This window comes from Cervus canadensis, chromosome X, assembly GCF_019320065.1.
Source record: "Cervus canadensis isolate Bull #8, Minnesota chromosome X, ASM1932006v1, whole genome shotgun sequence".
Classification (NCBI taxonomy): domain Eukaryota; kingdom Metazoa; phylum Chordata; class Mammalia; order Artiodactyla; family Cervidae; genus Cervus; species Cervus canadensis.
Genome location: NC_057419.1, coordinates 2,902,499 through 2,925,459, shown reverse-complemented (window position 1 = coordinate 2,925,459; position 22,961 = coordinate 2,902,499). Strand labels below are relative to the sequence as shown.

Genomic DNA, 22,961 nt, shown 5'->3' with positions numbered 1-22,961 from the left:
CTCCTCTGTGGTTCCAGCCAACATAAGGTCATCCACATATTGCAGCAGGATGACCTGTGGGTGGCGAGTCTGATATTCATAGAGGTCTTCACTCAAAGCCTCATTAAACAAGGTAGGGGAGCTTTTGAACCCTTGTGGGAGGTGGGTCCAAGTTAGTTGTACTACCGGTTGGCCTTCCCCCTCAGTCCACTCAAAGGAAAATATTTCTTGGCTCTGGGCCACCAGGGGTAGGCTGAAAAAAGCATCTTTCAAGTCCAACACAGGGTACCAAGTGTACTCAGGCAGCAGACTGTTTAGGAGGGTATACGGGTTGGGGACAGTAGGGTGTATGTCACTCACCCACTTGTTGACTTTTCGTAGGTCCTGGACAGGTCTGTAATCCGTACTCCCTGGCTTCTTCACTGGTAGTAAGGGGGTGTTCCAAGGGGATTGGCACCGCTTGAGAATTCCGGCATCCATGAACCATCGAATGTGGGGAGTGATTTCCCGCCGAGCCTCCTGGCTCATAGGGTATTGCCTCACCCTCACAGGAGTTGCCTTGGCTTTTAGTTCGATGATGACCAGATGTCTCTGTTTAGCCAGTCCCATTCCTGCTGTTTCTGCCCATGCCAACGGGTATTTGTGGACCCACGGTTGTATATCTGGTGCTATAACCTCTGAGGGCTTAGGCACAAAAAGTCTGTATTCATCTCTTAAAGCTAGAGACAAGACATGTATCAGCTGTCCAAGTCCATCCATGACTGACATTCCCCCAGGGTCAAAATGGATCTGAGCATTAACTTTAGTCAACAAGTCCCGACCAAGTAGAGGGGCTGGGCATTCTGGTATCACCAAAAAAGAATGGGACACCTGATGGGTCCCAGATTTACTTTCCATTCCGTGGTCTAACAATATCTTTTTGTCCCCGTGGCTCCCTGCACCAAGCTGGTTTTCTTAGACATTGGTCCCAGTTTTTGATTTAAAACAGAGTGTTGGGCGCCAGTGTCCACCATGAAGCCAACGGGTTTCCCTTTCACATGTATGATTACCCAGGACTCGGGGAGGGGTGCCGAGTCTTGACTCCCCTAGTCACTGTCTTCCCCCACATATAGAACTCGAGTTCCAGGGGAAATTCTCTCTCTCTGGGTTGTTCCTCTCTTCGGGTCTCTCTTAGGGCACTCATTTTTTAGTGCCCCCATTCTTTGTAGTAAGCACACTGATCTTTCTTTAGGGCCTGCCTTTTTGGTCTCTCTTTTTCTCCCGACGAAGTCGTTCCTCCCTTTCTTCTGGGGTCTCCCTATTATTAAATACCTTTTCAGTTGCTTTTAGTAAGTCTTGTATTGTCTGTTCTCTTAACCCCTCTATCTTTTGTAATTTCTTCCTAATATCCAGGTCTGCCTGATTCACAAACACTAGTAGAACTGCAGCATGTGATTCCTCAGCCTGGGGGTCCATAGGTGTATATTGCCTAAAGGCTTCCATTAGCCTCTCTAGGAAGGCTGACAGGCTCTCAGTGGGCTCTTGCCTTACTAAATTTACCTTTGCCAAATTTGTTGGCTTTTTAGCTGTGGCCCGCAGGCCAGCCATTAGAGTCTGGCGGTACACTCGGAGATGCTCCCTACCTTCCACTCGCTCAAAATCCCAGTTAGGCCGCAACAGAGGAAACCCCTCATCCACGAGATGAGGCTGGGCGGTTGGTCTCCTGTCGGCCCCTGGGACCTGTTTCTGCACCTCTGCCAGGATTTGCTCCTGTTCTTCTGTGGTGAGGAGCACCTGCAACAGCTGCTGACAATCATCCCAGGTGGGGTTATGAGTGAACAAAATGGGAAAAGGGCCAGTACTGATAGGTTTGCTCTCCGTCTGGGTTAGCTGGTCCCACCCGGACGGGGAGTGCCTGTACAGTAGATGAAGGTAACTCTGGGTCCCCATGATCTTGCTCACCCCTATTTCCTCTATTCCTTCTCCGGGGTCAGGATTCCCTTGTCCCTTCTGATTCATAGGCGGGCGGGCTCTTCCCCCCGGGGGAACCTGCAACGGAGGAGGGGCATATGGCGGGGGCCTAATTTCCGTCTCCAAGTCAATCAGGTTCCTGTCCGAGGATTCCTGCAAGACCGGTTTTGGGCCCTTATTCTTTTTGGCTTCCTCTGGGGCAGTGGGAGTTTTCATAACCAGGGCCTGTACATTAGGAGAATCAGGGAGTTTGTGAACAAAAGGTTTTAACCATTTGGGCAGATCTTCTACTAGATCTTGCCAGACCATAACATATGGGACTTGGCTCGGGTGGCCCCAGGGATCAGGAGCCATAACTTTTTCTTTCACCGCCCGAATAATAGAAGGTTGAAAAGTCTCCTCTGGAGGCCATCCAACTTGGAAGGCGGGCCACTCTGCAGAGCAAAAGGTTATTAATTTACTCTTTGTAACCAGTAGCGTCAGATCAAATGCTCTAGCCCTGACATCTGAGAAATGATCAGTCATGAGAGAGAGGGGTGGATTCTCCTTGCCCCATAGCGAGAGTCAGAAGAAAGTCACTGAGAATTACCACCAATAAATCCTATCGGGAGTGGTGGCGGCCAGGAGGTTGGGCTTGTGGTATGCTTCATGGAACTATTTGAGTGCCTTAGTCGTTGCACGGAAGTTTTCTTGCTGGGGGTGGGCACCCTAAGGGTTTCTAGCCCGTTCCGTGACCCCCTTATCCTTTCACGGGAGTCTTCCAGTGGCAGGCGCCCTATCGGCTCTTAAGTGACTGTCCCGTGCCCACACAGACGGGTTTTTATTTGGCCAGATTCTTGGTTTAGAATACGAGAAAAAAGAAAAGAGTTTCACCTTCTCGGGCTCCCGTTACTGGGGCTGACTTGTTGGGAGGCCTTCAGAATCTGCCAGGGAGTAGCCCTGGCCGGGACTCGTCAGTTGCCCCGACAACTGTCTGCCTGTTCACTGAAACTCCCAGAAACAGAAATGAGGCTCCAAGGCTTTATAAGAAGTAGACAACGACACACCAGAGAACAACGAGACAGGAGACAATGCTGGCAGTTATACAGAAAAACACACAGACAGACACACATCGGCCGACAACACAGATCCTCTGGAACAAGGGTCACCTTACAGTATGGCGTCCACTGTTTCCCAGATTCGGGCTTAGGAGAGGAGGTCTCCTTCCTGCAGAGCTGGCTGCCTTCCAGCGCGCTCGCTGGCCTCAGCCTCACGCCAGCCGGAAGGGCCTGTCTGTTCCCTCATGGAAAGCTTTCCCTAACGCCAGACACCTTCCTGCCTTTTAGTAAGGCCTCGGATTTACTCTGGTCTTTCTGCGCCAGACACCTTCCTGCTTCACAGCAGGGCCCCGGATTTACTCTGGACTTTCTGTGCCAGACACCTTCCTGCTTCACAGCAGGGCCCCGGATTTACTCTGGACTTTTCTGCGCCAGACACCTTCCTGCTTCACAGCAGGGCTCCGGATTTACTCTGGACTTTCTGTGCCAGACACCTTCCTGCTTCACAGCAGGGCCCTGGATTTACTCTGGACTTTTCTAGACCTGCCTGAGCACCGGTGCTATTACCTGTCCTTTTTCCCCTTTGTTCCAAAGAGCGTTCTTCCCCGGTCAAGGGATCCCGGACGAGCCCCCAAATGTTCTGCCCGTAGTCCGAGTCCCTGGTCGGGAAAGAAGACTCCTCGAAACAATGCAACTCGCAATAGGGGAATTTATTACTGACTCGAGCCAGGGCCTCCCGCCCTCACCAAGTGTGTGAGGACGAAAGGCCCCGAGCCCCAGTTCTCTCAGGTATTTATTAGGTCAAAATAAGCAGCAGGTAGTTGGTGCAGTCGGATTGGTTACACAGTGGGTAGTTGGTGTAAGCTGATTGGTTACACAGTTGCGAGGTAATTTTTATTGGCCCAACGTGGGGCTTTCAGCTTTCCCCTGATAGGTTCCCTTTTTTCTGGCTAGGCATATGTTGATTGGCTGGCTCCAGGAGGCCTGATAATTATGTTACCCCAGGAAACCAGGCCTACTCCTAATCTAGGCTGCCTGCCATGGCATTAGCCATGACAGCCTCACAGTTACATGAGATGCAGAAATGAAGAGATGAATATTCAGTTGTTTGGGATGGATTTGGGCATCTTTTCCCTTGATTTTCATCCCAGCTCCACCTTACTGAGTGGAGGAAGGATTTTGGTTCTCACTTAATCCGTGATCAGAAGGGCCATGGCCTCAGTGCATGATGGGAACTTCTTATGTGCAAGGCTAATTTTATTGTTATGAGGGCATAGTGAGCACAAGGTTACGTTCAGATGCTAGAGAGTCCCAGACGCTTATCACCCAAAGTGTATGGTTTCCTGTCAGTCTGGAGATGCCTGCTTTTTCTTTGTCTGCACAAGGACCCAGGTTGTTTATCAGATGCATAGTTTCCTCCCATTTGCCGCTCCCTGGTCTCCCCACCCCACCCCACCCCCCTGCCCCGCCCCACCCCCGCATTGGTTTCTTTCTCCTCCTATCTAGATAACTGCCTGCTTGAACAGTCTTATGTGAGGTAGCCATCCTTAAATTAGAAATCGGGCCTTTAAGTCAGTTATACTTAAAAAGTCTCTGCCTTATAGTCCTTGCCTCAAAATACTGGTAGTATTTTCATATTTAGGAATGTCCAGTCTTTGTAGTGACTGATCCAAATACCTCCCAGGCCTCTTTGCCAGTCCTCTTCTTTCTTCCCTGCTTTCATCTGGATCCGCCTTTGCTCTCCAGTTTACCAATGGGACAAGGGACTGATGGGAGCATGAGGGATTATACTGAGGAGTTTGTTGATTTTTCTCTTCCTATTCGTGATTACTTTGTTGCTAGAACATCCTCTATCTTGAATTAATGCTGAGGGTATGGGCTATGCAGAAATTCCATAATTATGAAATTATTTTGTATCATTTGGGGAGGAAATTTCCGGGAGACTGAACTACTACACAGTTTACATTATCTTTAGTCTGAAGTTAAAAAATGTGATGAACAGAATTTGCTAGATTTGATGTAATCTGATTTATTAATTACTTCCTTTATGATGAATGCTTATTGTTTTTGTGTGTTTTGCTCATGCTAAGGCCATGAGGATATTCTATTATGTTTTATTTTATTCAATGAACATTTTTTTTTTACCTCTCATATTCAAAATTGCAGTTTGCCTAAAATGGATTTTCTGTTGTGTGAGAGAGGGGATCTATACTCCTTTTCGTCTTCTCCTCCTGCCCCTTTCAGTCTCCTCTTTCTTCTTTTTCAAGTGAATATCCAAAGAACTTAGCACCATTTATTGAAAGGTTAATCCTTTTCCTTACTCCACTGAAATATCACCTTTGTCAAATATCAGGTGGCCACGTGTTTGGTATTTGTATAAATTCTCTTTTCTGTTCTGTTCTTTTATTTGTCTTTCTGCATCACCCTAAGAAAGCAGTACTCACTGACATATCCCACTAATTCTTTTGGGGGAGGGGAAGTTGGGGAGAAGGATGGCAAGAGAAAGTGAACCCAAAAATGCTGGTATGGTGTTCTCATTCACTTTTTCAAAGCTTCCTGTTTGGCAATAATTTTAAAATTACAGATAAGTTATAATAATAAAAATATTAAAATAGTACAAAAACAACTGTACACTTTTACTCCTAAATACCTTCAGTTCAGTTCAGTTCAGTTCAGTCACTCAGTCATGTCCAACTCTTTGCGACCCCAGGAATCCTTAGGCTACATTTATTAAGACTAAGAATATGCTTTTATGTTAATAACTAGAACACAATTATAACTTCAGTAAATTTACCATAAGATTTTTATTTAATTTATAATTTATATTTCAATGATATCAATTGATCTGAAATTCTTCATATCACTTCCAGTATCCAGTCTAGGGTCTGGTTTTGCTTTCAATTGTCATGTGTCCGTATATTTTAAGACATCGACAGTTTAAAGTATTCAGTCTCCCTCCCTCCTTTTTCAAATAGGACTTGCCATATCTTTGGTTTGTTTGGTGTTTTTCATCATTATACTCAGGTTACATATTCTTGGCCACAATACCACATATGTGTTATTTCCTTATTGAGGTATTACATCCTTATTGGGATAGCTATAGAAAGTTCTTCACTTCAGTTTTTAGAAGTTATTATAAACTATGGACAATATACTTTTATCTTTGATATAGGTGGCTTTTATCCCAGTTTATCATTGTTTCTTTGAGTTTGCTTGTAATATTTTTGCCTTGCAAACCTTTTTGGTTTCTATGTAGTCAAACTTAAACAGTCTTTTAGTAATGCATCTGAATTTTTAGTTATAATTAGAGAGGAATTCATTTGTATTTTCTTCTAGTATTCATAGTTGGTGACTTTTTTTTTTTTGCCTTAATTGAATCTCTGATTCATTTGGAGTTCATATGAATGTATATATGTATACTGAATGAGCCCAATTCTACCTTTTTCCAAATGGTTACTCATTTGTCTAGCATTTACTTAAAAAAAAACAACAACAGGATTATCAAGTTTGAAGTTATTTGAGATATTATCTTTATCATATACTATATTTTTCTATGTAGCTGAATCTATTTTTGAATAGTCTGCTCCACAGGTCAGGGAATTTTTTTGTGAAAGGCCAGATTGCAAATAGTTTTGGCTCTGTGAAACCTATGAGTCTCTCTGGATTGTCTCTGTTCCAATAAAATTTTATTTACAAAGAGATGGTGAATCGTATTTGGCCTGTGAACTGTAGTTTGGAATCCTCTGGTCTGTTCTACTGCATTATTTTGTCTGTACATTCATGAGCCAGTGCCACAGTGTGTTAATTATAGAGGCTTTGTAGTTTGTTTTTATATCTGATAGGGCTAATCTCCACTCGGAACTCAATCTCTTTCTGGTTTATTTTTCTGTGTGAAATTTGCATCAACTTGCGAGGTTAAAAACAAAAATTCATCAGAAATTGTTTCAGAATTACATTAAATTTAAAGCCAAATCAGTTTAATTCTGTATCTTGTTTGTCTCCCTCCGCCCCCGCCCTTTTTTAAATCTCAGTTGCTTTTGGTACTTAAGAAACTATGTACTTTTATTGTAAAGTTTCCTATTGTGTGAATACTGTTTATACTGCCCTTAATCTCCTTTTTGCTTTCTTATCCCTCTAGTCTCTGATCTTCGGTTTTAAATAGAACCTGTTGACTCTTCCCATGACCTATACATCAGTCAATGCTGATATTCTATTTTCTTAATTTTTGGTCCCTTCTCCTCCCATTTAAAAATCTGCATTCTCCCTACTTCATCAGAATTAGTAATATTTACATATTATTTTTTAATCTATATTCCCATCTTGTTTTAGTCCTTGCTGTACAATTAAAAATATGCTAAATCCTTATTGTATATCCTTTTAAAGAACTTTCTTTCAGTCATCTTTGTTTGAATGAAGATCATGCTTTAATAAGTTTCTCTGGGAGAGTACATATGCATGGTATCCTCTCAGTGAATGAAAGAAATAGTAAAAAATACTTTACTTTTTCAGTTCCTATGATGTGATTCTTTTTTTCCATTCTAAGATAGAGAAAATGGTGAATTATTCCAAACAGTAATAGAAGTAATAGTGCGTTCTGAGAGCATTTGCAGCACCTAGGTGAGCTTCTTCAGTTAGCCGACTCTGCATATCTTGTGGCCCTGGGACCATTCAGAGTTCTTTTGCTTCACATAAATTTAACTCACATTACATGCGTATCAAGCAGGGGCAACCAAACAAATATTTTTAGAATGTTAGCTGTTCAGGGGTAAAAAATAACACAAAACTATACAAGTCCAAGGCCAACATAATGCAGCATATGAATATCTTAGGTAGTGGTTCTAATGCATAGTAAATAGTGCTCACTTAGCATGATGTAAAATTCTGATACTAATTTTCAGTAATTTCCCTTTTTTAACTCCTGTGACTATCTATGGAGAGTCTCTGGTGTGATGTGTCTTCTGCCAACATGACTGGTACAGCATTATCCACACGAACATTTTTACATGCTAGGTCCGGCCATGGAGCATGAATGATTCTTTTCCTTATGTTCTATTCCCTGGGCCCCCTATTATGAGATTACAAGTGAAAGCTTTGGAGATATGTTGCTTCTGGGGAAGAATCAGATGTAAAGAGAAGGTGTGATATACCTTAGAGACAATGAAGTGAAAAGAAGGAAAAAAAATAAGAGATGAAAGTTAAGGAGCCCAGTAAAATGAAAGCGAAACTAGACACGCAACCATTCTTTTGCCAACCTTCTCATCATCCATTATGGAAATGCCACTGAAAAGAGGATAATGGACAGAAAGAGATGCTCCTAAACATTAAACACTATCCAAAATAAAAGTAGGACTAGAAAAGAATCAGACCACAAACATGCAGAATTACTACAGTAAAGTCAGAAAGTAGAAGTTTTGGCTGATGGAAAGGCTCTTCACAAAATCAAACATTCACTGTTTTTTCTAATAATTATCTCCATTCCATAGTGTTCAATAGTGTTTTTCTTTTTCTTTATTTTTTTTTTTTTACTATCAGTCATATCAGAAGCCTTGACAATTCAGGTGTGTCTAAATATGCCTTATAAATAATAAATAGCATCTCCAGAATCTCTGTCTAGTTCTATTAACAAAACATATGACTGGTTCTCAGAAAGTAGCAAATTCTATAATAACTTCCACATATTGTCTTCTCCAATTTTAATTTTCCCAGATTTGAGTCACCATCCTTTTCCTACAGTTTTGTCAAGCAGGAAGTTGTAGCCAAACCTTCCATTCTGTTGAAAATATCTTCAGAAGAATTTTGCCTTCTTGAAGTTAAGGCACTATTTCTGTGGACTGTCAGAAATTGTTATGTTCTAATGTTCTAATGGAAGATTGAGAATTTCTTCCGGCCAGATTCTATGCACTAGAGAACCAATAAAGCAGAACAGCCAAATGCATATCAAAGCATCATTATTCACGAAGGCCCAATAACTCATAAAGCATAGAATTCTTTGGGTAATGTTCAAATGGAGAGCACTCAGGAACATAACTAATAGTTTCTCCAACCTCCTCCTAAATTTCGACCAGAGAACTTGGCATAAACTTGCAGAGGGACTTGGGTATGAATGGATTCAGAGCTCGCTTATTCAGTTACTTAAGCTGAGGACCATTGTCTGTCCTAAAAATCTCAGGTTCTAGCAGATGGAGAGGGTCAAAAAACTAGTCCTCATGTAAACATGGCCAAATGGATGTCAGATTCTCATTAATTTTACTCATCTGAAAGGTCATTCCTGCTCTAAAGTGAATAATCAGTAACTCACAATTTTTGAAAAATAACTTTAACATTCTCCATGTTTTGAAGGCAGAAAAAAAACTCTCTTATAAAGAAACATGAAAAAGAAGGGCCAAGTGTTTCCTACTAATACATTCTTAGTAGTTGCTATCATGAGTAAAAACATGAACAATGAGTAGTCAGAACCACACATATCAGTTGGTTCTGAAATAACTGTAGAGTAGCAAGCCACCAGCAAAAAATAAAAAAATAAAGTCAAATATTCCACTCTGCCCTTGAGAATTCATGGAAATAAATTCCTTGAGTTTTCATGGAAAAAAACTTTATTTCCTTTAGATGATCCAAAACCCACTTATTTCTTTTCCTAAACTGTGACTCTGAAAGGGTAGGGATAGGTAGTCTTTCATCTCTCATAGCCTGGCTGAAAATGCAACCATAATCAAGAACCATCTTCAGTGGATGGAACTGACCACTTTAAATATTTAAAGACTACATTGCCCCAGATTAGCAGCAATGGATATATTGCTGACATACTGACTTAGCCACCTCTCCAATGGAAAGTTTAAAGGGCACTGTTGGAGTGTTGAGGAGCAGTTGTTCTGATTAGCCTGTGTTTGCACATGATGGCCTTTCCCATATGCCAGATTGGCTGGGGAAATGGAGCAAGGACCCTCGAGATCTGAGATAAAACTGGACTGCAGCAGGCTGTGAGCTGGATTCCTTCCTTCACCCTAATCAATGAGTTGTCATGGCTACCAGCTATGGAAGACTGAAATGGAGGCCAGAAGCTAAAACATGCAAAACAAGAAATAAAATCTGTCCACAAGACCAGAGTGATTCTAGGGATAACAGCCTGAGGGTTCAAATGAAATCTGATTTAAATCTAAGAGAAATTCCACCTCATTTTATGCCTACTATTTTATACTGTCCCCAGATTTCCTTTAATAACATCAAGACTCTGATAGGCTAAGAAAAGTGGTCTTGATTCCTGCTTGCTAGCCTTTGTCCTAAGAGCCCAGAGTTCTTACCTGCTCAGTTGTAAAGCACCTGACTCCTTTAGGAAGAAGTTAACAACACTAAAATTTGGAACCAGAGTGACCCTGGCTGGCCTCTTTAAGACCTTTCAAACATCTCTGCTCAGGGCATTTCAAGCACTTGTACAGAAAGAAAAAGATAGAGGATTTGATTCTGAAGGATGAGTTTTTAAAGCTGCATGTATACACAAAAGCATGGAGAAGGAAATGGCAATCCACTCCAGTGTTCTTGTCTGGAGAATCCTATTGACAGAGGAGATTGATGGGCTACCGTCCATAGGGTCACAAAGAAGTGGACACAACTGAAGTGACTTAGCAGCATGCATACCAAAGCATTTCACAATGGGAAATGTAAATGGTGACTATGTTAACTTACTTGATCAAAAAGTGTTTTGTAAACAATAAAGAGCTTACTATTAATAACTCAAAACACCAATAACAGCAAGACTCTTAGTTCTGATTGCTAACGGATTGGTTAATTAGCAGATATGGCCATCCACTGTAGAGTAAATCTCCTTTTTCTCTGAATACCATGCATTTATATTTTTGCTTTTCCAACATTTTGTCTTTGATATAGAAACTTTATGGACCCCCCAAGAGATGCTACTACTGGACAAGCATCAGCCATAAGTCTAGCTTTTAATTACTAAATAAATATTTTTGGATCATTTACAGTGCATCAGAGTGACAGGCAGCCTGGTATAGATTTGATCAACCTTGACTGATCAATCAAGCAAAAGATTGATCAATCTTTTGCTCTAAGAGATATAGCTGACAATCTCCTACCATATAAATTTTCCCAAAAGTTCTATTATACTTTTGACTCAAAGATTCTGCAAAAGTAGCATTAGAGGAACTCTTTTCTCCACCATTGAATCATTTACCCCAGAATTTAGAAAATGATCTTATCTTCCCTGATAGTGCAGTTGGTCAAGAATCTGCCTGCAATGCAGGAGACCTCGGTTTGATTCCTGGGTTGGGAAGATCTGCTGGAGAAGGGATAGGCTACCCACTTCAGTATTCTTGGGCTTCACTGGTGACTCAACTGGTAAAGAAGCCACCTGCAATGTGGGAGACCCGGGTTCGATCCCAGGGTTGGGAAGATCCCCTGGAGAAGGGAAAGGCTACCAACTCCACTATTCTGGCCTGGAGAATTCCATGGACTGTATAGTCAGTCCATGGGGTAGCCAAGAGTCAGACACGACTGAGTGACTTTCACTTTAACTTAGAAAATGAGAAACAACAAGTGAGACATTCCTTATGCTCAGTTGATATAATGAAAAGAACTGCTTCTTTTTTCTTATTTTCCATCTTCAAAATGAATGTCCTATGACATTTTAAGCCTTCAATTAGAATTAAAGTTCTTTGGAGCAAATAAAAGAGAATTCTGGAAAATCTAATAAGAAAAGCAAAATTCTTTTTTTTTTTTTCCTTCAAGTTGCCTGTCAGAGTCTCTACCCCAAAGTAGTGTAAGTTGGAAAGACTGTTGTGTGCAAAGAGCTTTAGCTCTCAACCTAACCAACATAATGAAAGGAAGGAAATTAACCATGGCCCAGAGAAGCCAACTTGGGAAACTGGGCTGGATCTCCTAACTGATTCTCCTGTCCTCGTATATGATTTTACTGTGGGGAAAAACAGTGGGATTATTTACCTTTTTACCCAATTATCTTTTTTTTTGACAAAAGTTTTCTAAGCTTTAGGAAATTGCAAAACCTTATATTAACATGTTGAAAGGAAAAACTAATATAGCAAGAAAGCAAAAAACCCATATTTTTTTTTTATTTTTTCAGCTGTGTGATTCTTCATGTTTTGATTAATAAATGCTGTGTTATGCTACAGATAGTGTTAATATATATGACTGGCATTTATAAAACATTTAGTAGAATTTTGAATAAATTAAAAACATTCAATTACATACTGACAAATATTGCCAGTTAGGAGCTGATGAACTAACATGATAAATACAGGGAGGAGACTGACATAAGTAACAGTAAAGGTTATAGTCCTAAAAGTAAGACAAGTTGCTATTTTAGTAGGGTTGAGAATAAACATTGAAATAAGATTTCCTTTTTTTATATTATTTTCAATGCTAGCCTAACAAAACAGTATTTTTTTTTAAAGCATATTTGTATTGCTTTACTAGAAACACTTGTGGGTATAGGATGAATGTGAAACTTTTTTAGAGAGGAAAGGACCTGAAATCCAAAATTATACTTTCTCAGAAACAAAAATAGGTAGTTTCTCAAAAACATACAAAGCAAAAGTTTTTAACTTTGGCTGAACATTTGGGTGAGCTTTAATGGTTCTATGAGAAAAATGTTTGTGCGTGTACATGTATATATTTTGAAGAAAGGATCTAATCTTTTATCAATCTCTCAATAAAAGCCACTTTCCCAAGAAGATGAAGAACCATATATCTAAGGCATAACTCCCTTTGCTTTAAAAAGTTCCCTGCATTTTATCAAGGTCCAATGACACCTTAGAATTAGAAAATCTGGTATTTACCAAATTCTATGTTGTGCAAATATTCATTAAATACTACATCTCTCGTTTTCCATCAGGGAGCTCTGTTTGCAGAGATGATTGAGGTATACCTTCAGGCATATATCAGAAAACAGAACCATATAACTTTAAAACCATAAAGCCCTGAGATATCATCTCATATTATTATTAAAGTGAGATTAAGAAAATGGATATGTTTAGGGTGACATGGCTGGGATGATCAGCTCAATAGTAAAAGCCGAAAGATTTTCCTCTAAGATCAGGTACAAGACAAGGATGCTGACTCACACCACTTTCAGTAAACATAGTATTTGAAGTCCTAGCCACAGCATTCAGAAAGTAAAAAAGAAACAAAAGGCATTCAGAATGGGAATAAAAAAGTAAAACTGTAACTATTTGCAGATGACATGATACTATACATAGAAAACCCTAAATATGCCACCAAAAAAATCTTTTAGAACTCATAAATGAATTCAGTAAAGTTCTATATGTACATAAAGAAGAATTAAATATTGCCATTTGCAACAATATGGATGGACCTGGAATCTAAAAAAAAAAAAGTGAACAAATATAAAACAGATAACAGACTTGTAGACACAAAGAATAAACTTGTGATTGCCAGAGAGAAGGAAATAGGGAGGTGGGTGAAATAGGTGAAATGGATTAAGAAGTACGAACTTCTAAAGTAAGTGTCATGGGGATGTAATATACAGCATAGAGGATATAGTCAATAATATTGTAAAAACTTTATATGGTAATAGATGGTAACTAGACAACATGGTGATCATTTCATGATGTATGAAACTACTGAATGTTGTACATCTGAAACTAATATATTATAAGCCAATATAAAGCAATATTATTTATAATGTAGGCAATCCTGACTTATAGTATTATGTAATCAGATATTATATGTATAGTCATACATATATATGTGTATATATACACATATATATGTGTGTATACATATATATACATATACAGTGTATAGCACTGTAATGGTAATAGGGGTATATATTTCAAAATTTTGAATAAATATCAAAAATACATTTTAAACATATTAATACATGTTTCAAAAAATTTTTGTTGTTGTTGTTTAGTCACTTAGTCATGCCCAACTATTTGCAACCCAATGGACTGCAACACACCAGGCTTCCCTGTCCTTCACCATCTCCTGGAGCTTGCTCAGACTCATGTCCATTGAGTCAGTGATGCCATCCAACCATTTTGTCCTCTGTCGTCCCCTTCTCCTCCTGCCTTCAATCTTTCCCACATCAGGGTCTTTTCTAATGAGGAGGCTCTTCGAGTCAGGTAACCAAAGTATTGGAGTTTCAGCTTCAGCATCAGTCCTTCTAATGAATATTCAGGACTGATTTCCCTTAGGATGGACTGGTTTGGTCTCCTTGCAGTTCAAGGGACTCTCAAGAGTCTTCTCCAACACCACAGTTCAAAAGCATCAATTCTTTGACCTTTAGCCTTCTTTATCCTTCAAAAATTTTAGAAGGATATTATTTTATTAAGTTAAGGGGAAAATAATTAAGCTGCCTTCCCACATCAGGAGACTGTATCTTCTACCCAACTCTTCATGGGAATTCTGGCCATAATTTCATCAAAAGCTCCAAACTCTTAACTTATGCTTATTATATATAATGTACCAAGGACAACATCATGCCTATTACTGATATATAGAAAACTATCCACTTCTTATGTATTTATTTTATAATCAGCAAAAGTGTAAAATTTTCTTATACAGTATTTTTGGCTTTTTTTCCCTATTGTTTTCCCTAGGTTTTCCAGTAGACCATTAAATTATCAGCAAAATTAAACACAAAATACATTGACCCTTGAGCAGTGTGGTGGTTAAGGGTACCGACCCTCTGAGCAGTTGAAAGCGTTTGCATAATTTATTACAGGCCCTTCATATGCACAGTTCCTCCATTTATGTGGTTTCTCCATATCTACAGTTCTCCATCCTTGGGTTCAACCAAGTGCAGATCATGTAATACTGTAGTGTTTACTACTGAAAAAGATCTGCCTGTGAAGTATATTGGAGCATTTCAAATGTGTGCTTTTCAAAGGTCAATTGTAAGCAAAAGAAGCAAACAAAAAGCTCCCAAAGTTAAATTTACTTCATTTTAGGCTCTTTTTTCTCTTATTTCTTATCTAATTGCAGCACTAGTAGAATAGCATTAAATGACTGAAATCATAGTGGCATCTTGTTTTATTCTTGTCCTTAATGGGAAACCACTTGCAGGACGGCAAAAAAAAGTATTGTTTTCAGTGTCCACTCCAGTCTACTACTTTGATTCTTTGTAGCTCTTCTGAGGTCTTTGGAAGAGAGCATGCTGAGTTGGATTATCAGTCTCTGTTTCAGACTTGGAGGAGTGGTGGAGGTATTCTTTCTACTATGTACCTTGAAAAGAACACTTTTAAAAAATATATTAGGAGAGTATCCTTAGATTTGTATTTTATTAAGGATTTTTAAAAATGGAGCCATTGCTGAATTTTATCTGGTCTTTTTCGATATCTGTTGAGTTGATTGATGATTCAGTTTTTTCACCTTTGGTCCACTAGTAGGATTAATTATGGTAATACATTTTCTATGGGGCTTCCCCGGTCGCTCAGCAGTAAAGAATCTGCCGGCAATGCAGGAGCTGCAGGAGACACGGGTTTGATCCCTGGGTCAGGAAGATCCCTTGGAGAAGGGCATGACACCCCACTCCAGTATTCTTGCCCGGAGTATCCCATGGGCAGAAAAGCCTGGTGGGCTACACTCCATAGGGTTACAAAGAGTAGGACAAAACTGAAGGGACTTTGCACGCATGCACATTTTCTAAGGTTTTAATCATGTTTGCGTTACTAGATAAACCCAGAATTAGTCATTGATTTTCTTCTTTTTAATATCTCAGCTGAATTTTATTCCAAAATTTGATATCTGTGTTCATCAGTGAAATGGATCTTTTTCTGGGTTACATTTGTCAGTTTGGGGATCAGAAATATACATATATATGCCAAACGAAGCTGTATTTTTCAATATTGTACCTATTTTCTGGGACATTTTAATATAATGGACATGATATTTAGAAAATGTCAGTTGGAGATGACAGTTTGAAAGTCCTTCTCCAAAATGGTCTGTCATCTTTTTGAGAACAGTTCATAAACACGTCTTTAAATACCTTTACTAACTTATTAAGTTTGCTGTGGCTTCTTGAGCCAATCTAGCCATTTATAGTCTCCTCCATATTACCAATTCATTTAGATTTCAAAAAAATGTAGTAGAATTCATATATGAAGTTTTAATGCCCTCCAAATATTGTTTATCTACTTTCCTATTCTCATGGTGACTACTTTTATTTTCTTTGAATTGTTTTGATGGTTTTCTGAAAACAAGATTGATGAATCCTAGGACAAATCTTAATTATTCCAAAATATACAACTCAAAAATTTTTGTTGATGAAAAGAACACAGAATGAATGACTACAAAAGTGGCTATTATGATTTTTTTGAAAGATTTGTTAATAGAAGCTGATCTGGTAAAATGGGTCTTATATCAATAGCACTTCACATATATAGACAGAAGCCTCTTCAACTACCAGAGGGAAAACAGATTATATTGGGTTTACCCTGAGTAGGGCTGTTCATACATAATGAGGAAGTTATTCACTGATGCCAGACTGTTCCTCTCAAGGCCAGTGTTTTCACTTTAACATAGCTGCAAAGTGCATTATATCACAGAATGACTGAGTTCCAACTCCGCTAGTAACTACTTATAATCATGAGTAAGTCTTTTTCCTACTCTGTTTAGACTCAGTTTTATAAGTGTAAATTGTAGGCTTTATACTACTTTTGTCTATAATTTTCCTTCTAGTTCTAACACAAAATGCGTTCTTAAATAAAAAGTCACATGGCATTTCAGCAATAATACAGTGAAAGTTTTCTTCCAGGCAAATTCTCCGTGAATCAGTCCCTAGGTCCTTAGTAAAAAATAATCTTTACATCTTCTGCCTCCCCATAATATTTATAATTCAGCAATACTGCGGTAATGGAGAGTTTGGAGCTTAATTTCAAGGAGTAAACACTCAAAAGATATATCCTGGTTAAACTCTTCTTTCATTTGAAACATCTTTCTTTAATCTCCTTATTAATGCTTCTCTTACTGTTATAAAACTGCACAACTCACAATAAACAATAGGCGCCTCTATTAAGAGGTTCAGGGGGAATTAAAAGCCAAATGAAACAGAACCAAACAAAACAAATAAAAAAACCTTAATTGGGTAATGTAATTACATAATTTCACCTGCTTTCTTATTGGCCTTCAGAACTTTATGACATCTGTCACTTATCCTAGAAACCTTGAAATGTTTCTGGATAAATATGAATATCCTGAACAACTTAGAATATATGCATACACACACACACATACATACACACACACAAAAAAAACACAGTTTAATTTAGGTCCACCTTTACAGATCATGTATGCACATAAAGCATACAACAAAATGACATCACCTCTGCATAACAAATCTAGGCTTAGTAAACAGATGAACTTTTTACCACATGCCAAGGGAGAAAAAGAAAAAGATCACAGACCACATGAGTTTGAAATATTCACAAATTCAAATGTCCTTGTGACTAAAGGTAGGTGGCGGCTGGCCACTTTCATCTGAGTGGCCTCTTATAATTTTCTCTAGCAAATCTGAGTTGGATCTTAGTTGAATACAATGCAATGTGTCTAGCTTTCCCCAACAAAGCAAAATTAAACACATTATTATTACATGATTTTGGAAACTGAATTCAAAGCACAAAATTTTCATGAGTGGCTATACAACCCATGACTCATTCCCACATTTAATTTTTTATCTTAATAGCATCTGGCACCTAATAATGTTATGTAACTGGAGGAATGAATAACCATTAACTCCTGACCTTCATTACTTTTTAAAATAATTTGGATGGTATTTCCCCTTGTCATTTACAAGTTTCCTCTCAAGCAAGTTAGTAACTAATTATTTATTATTTTAGGCAGTAGGTTGTTCAGGAAATTCTTGTGGCAATTCAGTTTTTAATAGGAGATATCATTTGTAAAACAAACAATATATAATTCTACACTTTTGTGTTTTCGCAACTTTGGATTACTTAACATGAGAGTACACTGCATTGTTGAAGTTACTTGCTACATAAATAGTTTTGTGGTAATTCTTTGTTGTACCATCAGGTCTCTAATTTATATGTTGTGTACAATCTGTTCTAGTGAAATAAGTAGCTGGGAATGGAGTAACATGTATTACCTTGCCACTATAATTAATAGAAAAAATTATCAGCCTCCTGAAATGTCAAATAATGCTATTTAAATTCCAGGGTGCAGTTTTCACCTTATCTATAGAAGTATCACGAGACAGTAATTAGGGGAGACTAAAGTCAAAGTCATTATATCCTATAAGTAATGGATAGTATATAGTAAATTTCATGGTTCCAAGATGTCAGCACATTTATTTTTACCTTTATTTTTTTCTTTTTACTTCTTTCTTTTTTACTTTTATTATTTTCACATTTATTTTATTTTTAAATTTTTTTTCACGTTTATTTTATTTTTACAGTGCAAAGTGCAGTGAGAAAATCTGTTGAAAATTATTCCACTGACTATGATTATTTTGTGAGGTCAAATTATTGAGGCATTTAGAAGGAAAAAATGAGAGATGTAAAGTGCTAGATAGTTGTTTAATAAGCGTAGAAGGACAACATGATCTCAGCAAGTACACTTAAATATTTTAAATCCTGCATTTCACACTTGGAACTCAAATTTGACAAACAGTAGCATCAACATTCAGGTAAGATGAACATCTCCTGTTTGCAGGGTCCTGTCTCATTCATCCGCTGAGCTGTCAGGTATGCACCTCTCTGCTGTAGAGACAGCAGACTCATTTGCTGGTTCAGTGATCTTCTCCGTCTGGCGTACCAGCCTTTCCAGGAGCCAGCGTGGTGTTTCGGCATCCTATGGAAAAACACAAACATAACACCTCCCCCAAATTAATATTGGATCTGGAATAGATACATGAACATAAGCGACCAGAGGAAGGAACATGAGTGACATCCATCTGCCAAAGGTGATTAGGTAAGGGTCCACGAAGGTTGACACCTAGATGAGGGACTAGAAGAAATTGAGGACAAACAGAACAAGATTTAACAATTTGTTGTGCAGTTTCTCGAGGGATTTGAAATTGCAGATGAAGGGTATTGCTATTTTGATGATGTAAGGCATGAACAATATATTTACTATCCGTAGACAAATTAAAAGGCTGTAAAAGATATTGAGAACAGACTTTGTGAACTGCTGAAAGTTCGACTTCTTGAGCAGAGGTATATCCAGTCTGCCAGGAAAAAGAAGTATTATTAACCACAAAAGCAGCAATTCCATTAGAAGATCCATCAGTAAAAACAGTTAGTGCGTTTTGGATAAGGGAATTGGAAACATTTTTGGGGATGATAAATGAGTGTTGACTAGCAAAATGTAAAACTTTGTCAGGAGGTAAATGATTGATAATCTGTCCTGTAAAAGAATCAAAAGCCAAAGCCCATGAATCATTAAACTGAAAAAGCCATTCCTGTTGCTCTTTAGTATAAGGCACATAAATGTAAGTAGGATCGGCCCCCAGCATTTCTCTGGAAAGACGTCTTCCTTTGGCTACAAGGAGGCTAATAAAATCAAAGAAAGGAGTAAGAACTTTTGAAGGTGATACTGGTAAATGGATCCAATATAAAGGGGCATCTGGATATAACACTGCTGTCAGTGTGTGTTTCAAGGGAAACACATATAATCCCCACGATCGAGAAAAGTCACAGTAGGTAGCAGAATGCTGAGAGAGGGCCTGTTCTTCTAAGGCCAGAGCAGCTCGCCCCTCATTGTTTAGTGTTCTAGGGGAAGAAGGGTCAGTGGATCCTTTTAAAATATCAAACAAAGGCTTCAATTCTCCAGTAGTCAATTTTAGATAGGGACAGATCCAATTTATGACCCCTAATAATTTCTGAAAGTCATTTAAAGTCTTCAGATTATCTTTTCGAATCTGAAGTTTCTGTGTTTGAAAGGCTTTTCCCTCTAACCTAAACCCCAAATAAGAAAACGGCGGGGATCGTTGTATTTTTTCAGAAGCAATTTACAATCCAAATCTAGTTAATTGAAGCAATAGTAGGTCATACGCTTGCAAAAGAATACTCTCTATACAATGAGCAAGTAAAATGTCATCCATATAATGAACCAAATAAACTTCAGGATAAGTCTTTTGAACGGGGTCAATTGCCTGATCAACAAATTTTGACAAAGTGTAGGGCTGTTAGCCATGCCCTGTGGAAGGACTTTCCAATGATATCTTCATGCAGGCTGTTTAAAATTTGTAGAGGGAATACTAAAAGCAAAGCGATGACAATCGTTAGGATGTAGAAGTATCATGTAAAAACAATCTTTTAAATCTATAATTATTTTATAGGTTGCACGTGGTATCCCAGCAGGTGAGGGCAAGCCGGGCTGGAGTGGTCCCATAACCACCATAGTTTCATTAACTTTGTGAAGGTCTTGTAACAACCTCCACCTGCTGGACTTCTTTTTAATAACAAATATGGGGGAATTCCAAGTGGAGTTAGATGGCTCAATATGTCCTAATTGCAACTGCTCCTGTATCAATTGTTCAGCTGCAGAAATTTTCTCTTTAGTAAGGGGCCACTGATTAACCCAGACAGGTTCATCAGATTTCCAGCTGATTGGGTCTGCATGGATTACAGGAGAATCAGTAACCCCCGTTAAAAACAACCTAATCCAGATCTAGAAGGTTTAGAAATAGGCATAACTGGTTGGGTAACACCTTGATTATCCAGTTGTCCACACAAAAAGCAACTACAGGGAGGCCCTCCCTTTTTCACACCACCCTTGTTCTTAATCTGTTGATATAAAATTTCCTCGATAGTTTTTCCCTGGATAGCAGCAGCCATAGACAATCCCTGAAGATAGGAAGGGCCAATGTCAGCGCAAATTCTTATATAATCTGTTAAACCCCCCTTTCTTCTATAAGGTCTCAAAGCAGCCTGGCAAGCAGCATTTGCGTTTTCATATGCCATCTGTTTAGTTACAATAATGCCAGCTTCTTCATCTCCAATAATTTTAGACACAGCATCAAGTAACCGAGTGACAAAATCCTGATAAGGTTTGTCAGGTCCTTGCCTAATTTTTGATAAGTCTTCAGTCTTTCTATTTGAGGCAGGGAGTTTTTTCCACGCTTTTAGTGTTGCTTCATTAATCTGTGGGTAGGCTTGTTCAGGATAGTTTAACTGCTGATTAAGATCTCTAAATGCTCCTTCCCCCATTAACATGCCAAAGTAACCTGCAGCCCATTACGGTGATTACGATTTTCAATGTTGCTGCAGACCTCGCCATATTCCGAGCACCACAAAAGATATTCACCTCTTGAGAGACAGGCTCATGCAACAGCCTTCCAGTCATTTGGGGGCAAACATTGAGATGATAGACTGTCAATTATAGCTAAAGTAAATGGCGCAGTAGGCCTGTATTGGGCACAAGCCTTTTTCAGCCCCTTCAGCTGTTAAAAAGACAGAGGCTCATGATATCTACGACGATTGGCATCTTCAAAAGCAGGGAAGATCATAGAATATCCCTCAAGATTTTCACCCTGATCTCGGGCTGCCTTCATCGCCATTTGAAGTGGTGAAAGGACTGGCTATTTTAGGCTAGATGAGACGTATACAGGCGCTGTTGGAATCAAAGGCGCTTCTGCGAGGGGAGGGGGAAGGAGCGGGACGGGTGGTGGAAGCGGGTCAGGATCTAAACCTGCTACAACAGATGGCGTTTTAGAACGCAATGGTTTTGCTGTATCCAAAGGTAATAAGTCTAGTTGTTCTATTCTCTGAGATATGGGTGTTAACATATCTTTAAGTTCAGAAAAAGGGGAGCCTTCATCTTTATTTTTGTGTTTAGTTACTATAAAGGCATCCCAATTTTCTTTATTATACTCAAAAGCCTGCTCATCTAAGTCGTCCTGGACTGCAGGGGAAAGTTATGAATCAGAATCTTGCTCGGGAACAATAGTCTCATCATTATTTTTTCTAGGACCTGGGATTATTGGGGAATCATGTATGTGCTCCGCTACCCTCTGAGGGGTACTCAAATATTTGGGTGTTATAAGTTTTTCCGTTTAAACACTGAAACTCCTGTAGCTTTTAACATAGAAACAAAGAACTCTCTACTATTATTTTGCACCATGAGTTTTACTCTCAACTATACCCTCTCCACCCGCAATCATCCACAATACCTGTACTCGTAGATACTTTTTTACCTCATAGATACCTTTCTACATCCCGCAGGACAACTTTATTTCTTCGGGTGGCTGTACGCTGGAATCCGTTCCCATCCCTGCTCGGGCGCCACTATGCCGGAGCCTGCCGGCAAACGAACTGGTCAAGAGCGTTATTACCAGAGTACCTAGGAAAAAGAAGACTCAGAAAGAAGACTCAGAAAGAGAAAGATGGGGTTGAGAGGGACGGAGTCCGCTTGCGTCTGACTCCGCCAACTTTATTGAAGAATACCACGCCTATATATACGCTAACAGGAGTTACTAAGAATAGATCGAGGGTTTTGCATACATGCAGAGCTACAGATGTTTTAAATTCCCACACTTAAGATCAGTAAAGCATTAATTACCCTAGCGCCCAACATGATTAAGATCAATAGAACATTAGATGGAAAACAGGCTTCATCAATAGAACATTATCTAGATGGAAAAAAGTTTCGAGCATGATAAGTATATCAGCACCAGAAAAACAGGCAAAAGGTCACCGGTGTGTTTTTCCCTGAAGGGGACAAATGTCAGTCTATACTTTAACAAGAAGGGGTGACAGGACAAAGAGAGATCCTTTGTTCTCTCTTAGGGCCGAAGGGACCTGTACGTTCAGGGCGCCTCCCTGCAACCAGAGATGTCCCCCAGCAGGACAGCACCACACATGTCCATCTGAGCACTCTCAGCCGGTTTGAAACAACCATCTCCAACTTTGGTCCCACTCCTTCAACCAAACTCATGTGCAGGGTTTACCACTAACAGGCTAATAGTCATCATAGTTTCTCCTCATTCAAATCCTGATTCACCCAGAAGTGAAAAAGACACGTGTGCCCCAATGTTCATCACAG

At 39.2% G+C, this 22,961-nt stretch overlaps 1 pseudogene; it reads right to left on the bottom strand.

Annotated features, from left to right (window-relative positions):
* Positions 1-22,961, bottom strand: part of LOC122435033 — a 220,013-nt pseudogene that overhangs the window by 171,102 nt on the left and 25,950 nt on the right.